We start from the raw sequence: 13,070 nt of genomic DNA on the forward strand, positions 1-13,070 counted from the left end.
TGAAAACGGTTCAGTGGTGTCGAGCAAACGAAAAGCCATTCCCCTACCAAATGAAATGGTTGATTGATTGATGAAATTGAAATCATAAAATGAAATGTTTCTTTGAATTGTAATTGGATACAATATCTTCTGCTTCGTGCTAATACGGTGGTTTCTGGGATGGGAATATCTTCGCCAATTCTACACGTTCATTTTGTTTAATATCCACATCATAGCCAATATACATAACACAATGTCACGACACGGATTAACCCGAAAATCATATTTTGCCACTTTGCAATCACTTACAAATGTCGTCTGCTGGTTACGGCGCCAGAACGTCACGTTCGAGGCTCGAGATGTGCAAATCCGAAGCTGATGGTAATACCAGTAGCGCGCCAATTGATCCGCCGAGTTGAGCGCGTGTTTCCAGAGAGCATGCCATGATTGAATCGAAAGATTATCAAAAGGGCTGTTATTAATCCACGCTGGATGAAACACAAGCAAACATCTTTATTTAGTGAAGGTCTGTCGTGCCCAGAGCTCTGTTTGTGCTAATGCACCAAGATTGGAGAGGTATCTTGTTATAGCGCGACCTCTGTATTTGCCTACAATTAACGTGAATGCTTTTTGTCGCCGCGACGTGCATTTATTCCAAAGTTGGACATGTTTGATTGTAACTTTAAGCTCTTCGTCTTATGATAAATAAACTGGGTGGAGAGGATTAAACTCTTCTTGCAACTGTTATTACTTTCATTAACTTCATAAATACAAAAAGGCCAGAGACATAATGATACTTGATATGCTATTGGTTCCTGTATAATTCCAGGGTTAACATCGGTGACGTGCTGAGAGAGAGAGAGAGAGGGAGAGAGAGAGAGAGAGAGAGGGGAGAGAGGGAGGTTTAACGTCCACTCGACATAAACTAGGTCATTTCGGGACTAACATATAGTTCAAAATTATGTCAATAATTCGTTTGTGCGTAAGGGTCCTAAGCAGTGGGAGGAAACCGGAGGACCCGGAGAGAGAGAGAGAGAGAGAGAGGGCGGCAGAGGAGGAGATGCCAGCAGGAGGCACAGATTAAAATTAAACTTAAGTTTTTTTAAATTTGAAATATATCACTTTTAACTTTGTTGTGTACAAGCTGTCCTGCTTAATTTGAATAAAATGTTTAATTCCTCTGTATAAAATGTCCCCCTTTCTTGATATTAGGCCCTATACACTTAGGTACATACCATCAAGGAGTTAGCTCCTTGCTTTACTCCAGGACGGGTTTAATATAGGCTATGCCTTTTCCACAATCCCTTATAAACATCTTATTCGTTTAAAACTAAAATTAGTAAACTAAAAATAGGAACCTTTTTTTTTTAAACTAAAATTATTAAACTTTTTTTTAAACTAATATTAGTAAACTTTTTTTAAAACTAAAATGAGTAAACTTTTTTTTAAAAAAACTAATATTAGTAAACTTCTTACCTTTTTGGTTTTTACCTTAAATTAGTAAAATTGGCAAACTTCTTATTTTTTTTAAAAACACAAGACTAGATCATCTTAATTCAATACTCTATTTTCAAACAGGGGCCTGTTCCAAGAAATTGTATCTAAGATAAAATCCAAATTTTAGTAATTTGATTGGATAATATTAGATTGATTTTAGTGCTTAGCCAACCAAAATTGAAGTATCTACTAAAATTTGATTTTATCTTTAGTTAAGATTTCGAGAAACAGGGCCATGGATAGCTTGTGTAAGGGACATAATCGCTTTAGACGCGTCTTGGTTCATAATAAACTCAAAAAGAAACGTTTAAGCAATAAATTAATAATCAAGATAAATTAACTTAACAACAGTTCGTTACTTCTTGTGAAGTGAGTTTTTCATGGAATAACAAAATGAAGATCTGTCATTAAAGAACGAAATAAGCATTTTGACCGACACAATCAGACTTCGTTTGTTATATCTTTGTTTCAAAACACAATCACATACCTTGATCTAAATGCTCCTCTATACAAGAATTAAATAGTATCAATTTACTATAGAATAGGCTACACCAGGGTTTCCGCACCTCTCTTTATTTGTTTTGTGCAAGGGAGCCACGGTGGCTAAGTGGGTAAGATGCTGGCTCGCTAACCTGGAGGTCGGTGTTCGATCCCTGCATTCGGATGGGATGAAAAACCGAGGTCCTGTGTATGCATTGTCGTGCACGTAAAAGATCCCTTGGCAGTTTGAATTCAATATAAGAGTACGCCGCTGCCCTGGCAAAATTTTCCTTACAGCACACTGTATGGCGTATGCCCGTCTTCATTAGCCCAATCAGAGCAGAAAAGTAGGACGTTAAACCCCATTTCATTTCATCTCATCTTTGTTTTGCGCACGTTGGCGTGCATGTTAAAGAAGCCTTAACAGTTGGAGTTGGAATTCGATATAGGAGTAGACCCTAAACCCGCTGTCCGGGCACAACTTCCCGTATAGTGCACTGTATGGCCCTCTGGACACCCCATCCCGTAAACCCACTGTCCGGGCACAACTTCCCGCATAGCACACTGTATGGCCCTCTGGACACCCCATCCCGTAAACCCACTGTCCGGGCACAACTTCCAGCATAGCACACTGTATGGCCCCCTAGACACCCCATCCCAACCTTGACACGCGCCTGTGAAATGAACTAAGTTTTGGGAAGCACCCCTCCCTGTTAGACGGTCGATGTGGAAGATTGAATGGGCCTTGAATTTAATATTGATTTGTCGAATTGCCGAACTACAGACTATCAGTTGTTATATTGTGAAAACATCAACACAATTAACGCCATTAATCCCTGAACACACTCATGCATACAAAATACAATTATACAATATTATTTTATACCACAAAATATCACCGTTACCAGTTATCTGATGACATGAGTTTTTCTAAAACACGCTTTTTAATCGTTCCATCGGCCCCGTTCTGCGTTTTCTTTTCTCTTAGAAGCAGTAAAAATCGCACTAATCCGCTAACTAAGTGAATTGATTGAACGCTCAAATTAAACGCCGTCTTTTATCCAAAAAAAAAATGATTGTATGGCGATTAATATAACATAATACTCGTTATGGTTTATAAAGAAAAAAATAGATTTGGTGCTTTCTGTGATGCTAATTTGAGTATAAAATCGATGTACAGTTAGAATAATGAAATTAATTCTAAAAGACAATCATACATTTCCTTGTATCATATAGACAAATAATTTTAAAGGGGATGTTCAAATAAAACAAATGAATTTCAGTCTTTGTTTTAAACAATAGTTTTATTCATTAAATCTGAATTTGGATTGGGGAACAGGGGGTATGCCTATGTGTAACCCCTCCCTCTGATTTAGATACACATTATATTTCAGTGTTTGCGTAGGGGGGGGGGGTAGCCTCGTGGGTTTTCTCCGGGTCCTCTGGTTTCCTCCCACTGCTAAAGACCCCTACGCGCAAGCGAATTATTGAAATAAAATTAAACCATATGTTAGTCCAGAAATGACCTAGTTTGTGTCGAGTGGACGTTAAACCCCATCTCTCTCTCTCTCTCTCTCTCTCTCTTTGCGTAGGGAAGAGGGTGGTGGGGTGGATGACTGAATGGTTAGCAAGTGCGCTCTGTATCAGAAGGTCTGTCATTGAGTCAACTGGCGTGGGTTTGATTGCCCGCATGTACGTGACAGGGAGTAGGTCACCTGTCTAACCTCGTGGGTTTTCTCCGGGTATTCCGGTTCCCCCCACTGTTAAAATTGAGAAAAAATTGAATTTTGAGTTTTAACTGCCAAGGGTTATTTTACGTGCACACTATTGTATACATTGGAGATCTGTTTTTCGTCCTATCCGAACGACTATACCCTGTACCTTTCCAGCCCCTCCGCCCTGTACCACTGACAAGAGGGGGGGGGGCACGCCGGAAATTCCCGATAACCTTTCCACATGAAATGACTGGGCTAATGAAGACGGGCTAACGCCATGAGGGAAATTTTGCCCGGACAGTGGCGGTACGGTCTACTCATATATTGAATTCCAACTGTCAAGGAAGCTTTACGTGCACGTCAATGTGTACACGGGTTTACGTCCCATCCAAACGACTAGACAGCTGTCCTTGCCAGACCCACCTTCCTGCACCCCTGACAAGGGGAAACCACGACGGAAAAATCCGACGAACTTTCTCGGCCAACACCAGGAGAACTCAAGACTAGGGTCCTCAAGACTAGCTAGCCAGCGTCTTACTCACTTAGCCACCGTGGCTCCCCCACAGTCAACACAGGGATCGAAACACGGGACCTCCAGGTTAGCGAGCCAACGTCTTACTCCTGAGCCACCTTGGCTCATAATTACGTAGTCGTTGGTGTTCTAACTATGCACAAATTACGTAGTTTACAATATCAATCTTTTTTCGCCTTCCCGTTTGAAACAAATTGATAAAATATAAATTTAACACTCGGGTTGATAACCATCACTTCAAATTTATCACGTACTTGGAAAAAAAGGGGAAAAGCAAGAAAATGTCTTTTAAAATTTGGGCACTAATGGCCACCTAAGTTGCAATAAATGTGCACGTGCAGTTTAGAACATCTATGATGACGTCTGTGATTGTGTTGATGCCTATCGGGGCAGATTCGAATTAAGATGTACAATTCCAACAGTGAAACAATTAAGATTCAAAAGAATTTCCCCATGGCACCTAGATCAGATCCGACAAAATGGCCTCATTTATGTCTGTTGGTATTGCTTGTAAGACTGGAAGTTAAAAAACAAATGTGTTTGTCATTCTGAAGCATTTAATTTGCCACATTTTGTGTTTTTATATAGATGTCCGCTAGGAGGCGAATGTTTAGTATATATACGGGTAAATCTATTTGTTAAGGCCAGCTCAATTTTTGTCAAGGTCGCTGAGGTGTAAATATGATTAGGCACGTGATTGTTGACTAGATTGTAGGTTAGGGTTAGGATAAGAATTGGGGCTAGGGCCAGGGTTAGGGTTAGGATTAACGCTAGTCTGCTTACATCACATGACCTATGACGAAAAATTGAGCTGGTCTTATCATTTAGCACTAACCGTATATATACATGTTTTAAAGATTGGTTCCTAGAAAAATATTTATCGGGTGGTTATTTCCAATACAAGTATGGCAATTTTGGTATATATGGAAAGTAGAGATATCCAATCTTACTAGAAAAATACTGGATTCCCTGCAAAACACTCATGGAGCGTATACAGGACAAAAATGCAAGGGTTCCCCTAATCGACAGCCAGACGATTAGGAATACCTGCACGCGTGACGTCGAAGGTTGAACGCGAAGATTGAGCGCTTGGTGTACATGTTTATAAACTTTATGAAGAGTTAGACGTACAACACTTTCTGAGATAAAAATCACGGAAAAAGACACGGGTAGTGGATAATCTGGGCCCCGTTTCACGAAATCTTAACTAAAGGTAAAATCCAAATTTTAGTAGATACTTCAATTTTGATTGGCTAAGCACTAAATTCAATCTAATATTATCCAATCAAATTACTAAAATTTGGATTTTATCTTAGTTAAAATTTCGTGAAACAGGCCCCCGAGAATTTAATTAGGATTCGATATTTGTAATAAATAGTCAGCAATTAAAGACAACATCGTCTTGTGTATACAATGAAATCTCCTCCGACTTCTCCCGCGTTGCTATAGGTACCGAGAGAGGTAAGTCACGTGACACAAACACGACCTCTTTTGGTCGATTGTTTATAGCAGGGTATTCCTTGGCAATTACAATGTTTTGAGAAGGATTTGAAGCAAAATTATGATAAATTAATTAGTTTGAATATGTTTTTAGTCTAACTATATAATCAAATCACCCAGTTTGTATCTGGGAATGTATCTTTAAGTGGATACGTAATTATTAAATAATATTAAAGCCGTAGCAATATTTTGCAATTCATGACGAATTTCAAGCCAAGAAATGAAACAGCTGCTGATCATTGACAAATAAAATAAAATAAAATAAAATATAACAAAATTACACCGGAAATAGCTCTGACACCATTTCACCTTTGCATTGCGCAAGAGACAACGTTTGTCAGTTTTGTGAAGAAAATAGCAACTAAGATAAAGAAACAAGGGCTGGTATGTTCGAGTATTGTTCAATCTTATCTATATCATGTAATTTTGTACAAAATATACATAACTGAAAATGTCACTGGTATAAACATAAAACAAAACCTTCAAAACATTTAGAAAATCTTTTAATAGAAATAACCGGAACCGTGAAATCATATTAACATATACATACTGTATATAAAAATTATTATTACATAAAACTCGTATGTTGTTCTATAGAGTTCACAATAATGATAATATAATCACATCCTGTCATCCTCATGAAAGGGGAATTATGGGAAATTAGATAATGAGATAACAGTTCTCACTATAATAGTTAAAATCAAGATAATGTAAAGGGAATATGCTGAAAATTTCCAGTCAAATTGCTCCACTCTGATATTAGCTTTTGAATTATAGGTACGATAAAAAAAAAACATAGTCTCGAATATCCTGCGTTGAGCAGGAAATCAGATTCAAATCCAGTGAAAATCCGAAACATAATATGGCATTGAGGGTCTTTTCATGTTAATTAATGTCTAATTAATAGTTTATATAGCATTTTAGGCCTAAAGAAAGACCTGTAATGGGCAGATTTAACTCTTGTATAATGTATGTTTAATGAACGTGTCAGTATCTGTTTAAAAGATAAATAATGCAAGATTTAGAGAAAGTACAACCCGTTCTTGTTATAGTAGTTCAAAAATAGAAAATGAGAAATGAATATATTGAAAACGTCAGTCAAATTAATTTATTCTAAGCGAAGTCATTATTTGCTTGTGCGGTTGGGAAAAAAAGGGTTAAGAATCACTGGATTAGCATGTGCGCGTTGGATCATAAGGTCTGTCATTGAGTCAACTGGCATGGTCTCGATTCCCCGGTTGTACGTGACAAGGAATAGGGTCTCTCCTTCTGATATATATATATATATTATAGGTGTACATAAATTTTCGAAGTATTTAGGGTAGTGATGTGAATTTGCACTAAGGGAGGTGGGGGTATTTACACTCTATTGTTATTCATACTTTTATTAATTATCAATGTATATTATTTATATTTGTATACATGTTTTGGCTACAGCAAACATTTTGCTTCGCCTGTAATAAGGTTCAGAAGCCTGTCCAACCTCGTAGGATATTTTTTTGTAGTTTAATAAGCTCTTGTCGGTTGGTGTAGTCGGTTATTAAATGTAGTAGGACCCTTAGTATAATATTTTGAAATAAAAAGTTAAGATAATCAACGTTGAATTTTTATCAGCTTGACATTTAACTGACGTACTTGCAGGATTGCGTTTGCTTGAAGATTTATAGCATCTATATAAAGAAGTTGGTAATCTGAGGAACTGACGAGATTCTAGAGAATATTTCATATTAAACGGAAGTATATGTTTACATAGGTAAAGATGCATCATAAGAGAAAGAGAAATGGGGTTTAACGTACACTCGACACAAACTAGGTCATTTCGGGACTAACATATGATTCAATTTTATTTCAATAATTCGCATGCGCGTAGGGGTCTTTAGCAGTGGGAGGAAACCGGGGGACCCGGCGAAAACGATCGAGGTTGGACAGGCGACCTTACTCCTTGTCACGCACAATGACAGACCTTATGATACAACGCACACGCACTAACCATTCGGCCATCCATCCAACCCCGCTAAAGTAGCTCTGTGAGCAAACCTTGATTCGCTAAACTGCAGAACCGGTGTTCGATCCCTGTGTTGGCCAAGAAAATTTATCGAACATTTACTGGCGTGCTTCCCTCTTGTCAGTGGTGCAAGAGGAGGGCTAGACAGGGACAACGTACATATGTCGTTCGGATAGGACGAACAAACAAGGTCTCGTGTACATTCGGCCATCCAACCCCGCAAGAACGAGAGTGTTGCTTTATTTTAACGTGTTGTTCATGTTTCCGTTGGACATAACATCCACAAATCCTATAATGACGGTATCTATAGTATTTAAATTCTCGGTTACAACAGAATTACAATATGATCACACTTGAATTCACATCTAAAATACAAGTATAAAGATGATACGAAGATAAGACTTGACTCACAAAATTCCCCCAATTATATAATTTAACAGCAATTAGATTTGCAGGTGTGTTAGCACGATAAACGGTCGTGAGGGCACGCCAATTTGATTTTGTGTTCTTCAGGAACACCTGTTGACATTTTGCTTCTTATTTCTTCTAGAAAACGGGAGACACGGTGGCTAAGTGGGTAAGACGCTGGCTTGTTAGACTGGAGGTCGCGTGTTCGATCCCCCTGCATTGGCCGGGGAAGCTCATTGGGATTTTCAGACACGGTTCCCCTTGTCAGTGGTGCAAGACGGAGGACCTGACAAGGACAGCTGTCTATTCGTTCGGATGGTATGGAAAACTATGGCCCAGTGTATACATTGACGTACACGTTAAATATCCCTTGGCAGTTGGAATTCGAAATTAGAGTAGGTCATAGCGCCGCTGTCCGTCTTCAATAGCCCAGTAGGAGCAGAATAGTAAGGCGTTAAACCTTACTGCTAAAGACCCCTACACGCAAGCTAATTATTGAAATAAAATTGAACCATATGTTAGTCCCGAAATGACCTAGTTTGTGTCGAGTGAACGTTAATCCCCACCCTCTCTCTCTCTCTCTCTCTCTCTCTCTCTTCATCAAGACCCGAAAATCAGATTGGTGTGGCCTAAAACACAATTCACGCAAGTGCTGAAAACAGCATGAAATGTTTTCGTGTTTGGCTTTTTGTGTGTACGTTCACAGATGAATAATTGTATCAAATACTAAAACACAGCGCCATCTAGCACCTAATACTCATTCGTGTAAATTTCACTGCTGTTTGACACGCACACCCATTGACAGTCCGTGCAAAAAAAGTCTTGAAAAACTTCAACGAACCTTCGAAAATGATGGATGATTTTCCTCTTATACTCATTTAATTAATTTGGAATTCAAGAATTTGAAATTTGATATTTAAATTGTATTGTTTTTTAATTCGCTTATATTATCCCACTTTCACGTAATCCATATTGCGGTGTCTTTTTTTCTCTTGTCATTCTGTCGTTGAACGTTTTGTATAGATCCATCACGCAAAAGCATGATGCGAATTAGAAACGAGAGAGAGAGAGAAATGAAATAAAATGAAATGGGGTTTAACGTCCTACTGTTCTGCTCCTAAACTGGGCTAATGAAGACGGGCATACGCCATACAGTGTGCCATGAGGGATATTTTGCCCGGGCAGCGGCGCTACGGCCTACTCTTATATCGAATTCCAACTGCCAAGGGATCTTTTACGTGCACGCCAATATGTACACGGGACCTCGGTTTTTCGTCCCATCCGAACGACTAGACAGCTGTCCTTGTCAGGCCCTCCGACTTTCATCACTGACAAGGGGAAACCACGCCGGAAAATCTGGATGTACTTTCTCGGCCAATGCAGAGATCGAACACCCGACCTCCAGGCTAGCGTCTTACCCACTTAGCCACGTGATCCCCCAGAAAGAGAGAGAGAGAGAGAGAGAGAGAGAGAGAGGGGGGAGGGGGTAATGTCCACTCGACACAAATTAGGTCATTTCGGGACTAACACATGGTTCAATTTTATTTCAACAATTCGCTTGTGCCTAGGGGTCTTTAGCAGTGGGAGGAAACCGGAGGAGCCGGATCAAACCCAAAAAATTGGACAGACGACCTTGCTCCTTGGAATTAGAAACTAGCACGCTGTTTAAATAGTAGTAAGTGCGGGGGGGGGGGGGGGGCTGCGCCACACGCAAACAATTACATAGTACACAATACCCACAATCTGATTAAAATACAGATCTATATTTCATGGGGGAATCACGTGGCTAAGTGGGTAAGACGCTGGCTCGCTAGCCTGGAGGTCGGGTGTTCGATCCCTGCATCGGCCGAGAAAGCTCATCCAGATTTTCCGGCGTGGTTTCCCCTTGTCGGTGATGCAGGACGGAGGGCCTGACAAGGACAGCTGTCTAGTCGTTCGGATGGGACGGAAAACCGAGGTCCCGTGTACATATTGGCGTGCACGTAAAAGATCCCTTGGCAGTTGGAATTCGATATAAGAGTAGGCCGTAGCGCCGCTGCCCGGGCAAAATATCCCTCATGGCACACTGTATGGCGTATGCCCGTCTTCATTAGCCCAGTTTAGGAGCAGAACAGTAGGACGTTAAACCCCATTTCATTTCATTTCTATACTTCATTTCGTTTTTTTATACTTTCGATGGCCTACATTACATTATATGAAGATCTGATCAGTTGTACCGGCGGGTCGCGTCAGGGGTCATACGAGCGGCGTTTGACCTATGATGTCAGGCATTGATTAACCAATCAGTTTTGACGTTTCTAGGGGTTTACCCCAGTTCCGTGCAGAGCACGCCAAGAACTCGCCATAACAGGCCGTTTCATTGGCTAATTCCTTACATCAACAAGAACGCCTGTTATATAACAACTCTTCCAGATCCTAGTGTTGTGAAGAAAAGTAAAACGAAATTTTGAACTATAGAAAACGAAACGAAATAGGATCTGTGTTTTAATCAGATTGCAATATGCAGAAATCACAAAATGAAATGAAATGGGGTTTAACGTCCTACTGTTCTGCTCCTAACCTGGGCTAATGAAGACGGGCATACGCTATGAGGGAAATTTTGCCCGGGCAGCGGCGCTACGGCCGACTCTTATATCGAATTCCAACTGCCAAGGGATCTTTTTTTACGTGCACGCCAATGTATACACGGGACCTCCGAACGACTAGACAGCTGTCCTTGTCAGGCCCTCCATCCTGCATCACTGACAAGGGGAAATCACGCCGGAAAATCTGAATGAACTTTCTCGGCCAATGCAGGGATCGAGCACCCGACCTCCAGGCTAGCGTGCCAACGTCTTACCCACTTAGCCACGTGATCCCCATAGAAATCACAAACAAACTTACATATTAGATCAAGTGAATGTATCCAAGGGCTTGCCGAAAGCGTCCACTGGGCTGTAGTGATACAGATTTCACCCGAAAATGAAAAAAGGGACTGCGATCTTCTTCTAGATGCAACGACTAAACGAAATGAAATGAAATGGGGATTAACGTCCTACTGCTCCGACTGGGATACTGTGAACAGCGGGGGCGGAGAGAGAGAGACAGAGAGAGAGAGAGAGAGAGAGAGGGAGAGTTTAACATCCACTCGACACAAACTTGTATCATAAGGTCTCTCATTGAGTCAACTGGCGTGGTTTCGATTCCCCGGTTGTAGGGTCGCCTGTTCAACCTCGTGGTGTTTTTCCAGGTGTTCCGGTTTCCTCCCACTGCTAAAGACCCATACGCGCAAGCGAATTATGGAAATAAAATTGAAACATATGTTAGTTCAGAAATGACCTAGTTTGTGTCGAGTTGACGCCAAACTCCATTTGGAATTCGAAATAACAGAAGGCCGTAGCGCCGCTATCATGGTAAATTTTCCCCCATTTTACATCCAATCTAAAACCATGGTATGTGTACCTTTAAATAACTTACTTCAAATATAAACAGCGAAGTGACTTAATGTTTTTTTAATCTTTGATATGCCATCGAAACGTGGCTTTTTACTTTCACTGTGTGGTAATTACAATTTCCTTTCACACGAAAGGTGCAATTACTGATATGACTTCTATTCTAAATATTACAAACAACACTATTATCTCATATTATAGCGCCATTCGGGAATTTCTGACGCCATAGGCGGACACTCGCAAAATGAAATCAAAATTTCTGCCGTCGGCTTTCTGGAATTTTAAGTGTTTTGAGCGGCTGCTAAGGCAATCTGCAAGATATGCGCTAATTTGTGAAATTCTCCGGACACTGAGACAAACCTTTGACAGATTCCAGATCTTGAAATAAAAGGATTGTTTGTTGTAATATGGTGTACTTGATTCCAGAGGAATATCTGAACTGCTACAGTGGCTAACTGGTTGTCACTTTGCCTTACATCTAGCTGTGGGAAATGAGAATTGTTGTTTTCGAGGCTCGGCGGCGCCGATTGAAATCACAAGGGGTGAAGTTTAATGAGATGGACGATTAAAGACATATTATTTTCTGCTCCCTTATCTTAATAGCCAGCATTGAAAATCTCTAACATAGTTTTGCAGTACCGCCGATTACTCGTACAAATTTTCTGACAACTCTGCGCGGAGATATGGCATTACCTTGGGGACCTACAGCGTTGTTGCTTTCACAATCTTCCTGGAAGTGAGTATCAGATAAGGGTTTATATATTTCTCTGTGATAGACTTCCAGTTCCCTTGGTTGTATTAATGATGGAATTCACGCGCTGTAAACTGGAAAGGAGAACGTCCAACTGATAAGGCAACTCACACGCTCTAATTTGTGACTAATTACGATATAAAGAGACGTTGTCTAATCTAGATTTGGCGAAGTCATTTCTGAAATGGATTCGGTCCCTGGTGGAGTACCTCACGGGATTTTCCTGCTCTTATCGTCGGCTTTGAGAGTGGCATTATCGGGTGAGGCGGCCCTTATCACAATAGTTGAGTCGAGAACAACGGGTCGGGTGGGAAAACCTGACAAACTTGATGAAATCCAGATTAATGATGAATATTGAAAACTTGTTTGTTGTGGGTTAATATCATTTAAACAATGGTGTATCAATATTTCAGTTCTTGTCCTTTCATATGGTGTAGAATACAGATATTGTGTGTGGTGCTTTAGACCATGATGTCTGTGATCGAGGCAGATGTCTTGTTTTCGATCCAATTCTTGTATCCCCCACCCACCCATCTTCAATAGAAGGCTTAATCTCGCCTTAACTACGTACGCGGTCGTTGCTTTAGGAACACCCCCCCCCCCCAAACGTTTTCAATGGTTTTCTTAAACGAAATTCCACCCAGTGGTATTTGGAGACTCTAAACATGGGGTCTGTGGTCGAGGCAGGTGTCTTGTTTAAAGTTTTCGTCGATCATATTCTTCTATCGTCACCCCCAAACCTTGTCGGGGGGGGGGGGGGGGTAGGATGGCC

The sequence above is a fragment of the Patella vulgata genome, chromosome 3, assembly GCF_932274485.2.
Source record: "Patella vulgata chromosome 3, xgPatVulg1.2, whole genome shotgun sequence".
NCBI lineage: Eukaryota > Metazoa > Mollusca > Gastropoda > Patellidae > Patella > Patella vulgata.